The sequence below is a fragment of the Sorex fumeus genome, unplaced genomic scaffold (genome assembly GCF_029834395.1).
Source record: "Sorex fumeus unplaced genomic scaffold, SorFum_2.1 ptg000134l, whole genome shotgun sequence".
NCBI lineage: Eukaryota > Metazoa > Chordata > Mammalia > Eulipotyphla > Soricidae > Sorex > Sorex fumeus.
In genome coordinates, this window is record NW_026606191.1 from 3,602,861 (window position 1) to 3,604,053 (window position 1,193).

Sequence of the window (1,193 nt, forward strand, 5' to 3'; positions counted from 1 at the left end):
TAGGACCAGATGCCTACTTGATAAAGTGGTCTTTCTCTAATTTATTTAATCTAAATTGACAAATATCAAGCTACATGAATGGTCAATGGTTGATCAGTGGTGGGAGAATTGGATGATAGTTATGATAGAAGAGGATCCATTTGACAACACTACTTGGAAATGATCACTCTGGACAAGAGCTGAGTGTTGGAAGCAGGTAAAGGGATATACATGATAACCTGTCAGCTTCTTTATTGCAAACCATAATGCCTAAAATGAAAAGAGAAAGAGAGAGAGAATTACCTGCCATAGAGACCATTACCTGCCATAGAGAGAGGCTGGGGTTGGGGGTGACTTGAAGAAGTGGGAGGGAAACTGAGGACCCTGGTTTTGGGAAAATACACTGGTAGAAGGGATGGGTGTTGGACTATTGAACCACAATCATGAACAATTATGCAATGCTCTGATTCACCCTGATTCAATAAAAAATAAATAATTTATAAATTTTGACCCCAGTTCTTACCAAACCAATGTGAACATATTGCCAACTTTACTGAATACAATCTGTAACTGTAATTGTAAATGTGGAAGAGAAACCACATTGCCCCTCAGAGACAGGTTTCTCTGTAGAAAAAAAAATTATCGTCTTATGAAGGGTTACTAAAGTTTCCATTTAAAATCCTACCATAATAGTGGTTGGAGTGATAGTACAGCAGGTATTATCATTGCCTTAAATGCACCTAATCTGAGCATAATCCTGAGCATCCTGTATGATCCACTAAGCCCCACCAGGAGTATTTCTTGACTACTGCCAGGTGAGGCCTCAAAACAAAAGAAAACCCCAAAGTATTATTACCACATGCTTTAAAGCATGCAGAGAGTTTACTCTAGATACTCAGATAGTGCATTTACAGAGGGGGATCCAGCTAACAGGCTTCTGGGGCCTGCTTTGGGACTGAAGACTGGACTTCTCTACTGCCTTGCCTCATTGCCAGGGTAGAGGGAACAGGTTTATAAGACCTTGTAGATATTCCTGTAACCAATAGACAAACAATTTAAACTGAACAAAATAACAATATATATTGAGAAATACATAACTTCTCTGTCACTCCAGTAAAACACCTTAACCTTCCTGAGTATTACATTGAGGGTATTACCATACACCATACCCATAGCTATGAGCTTCCTACAAACCACTTTCTATTTGTCTCAAA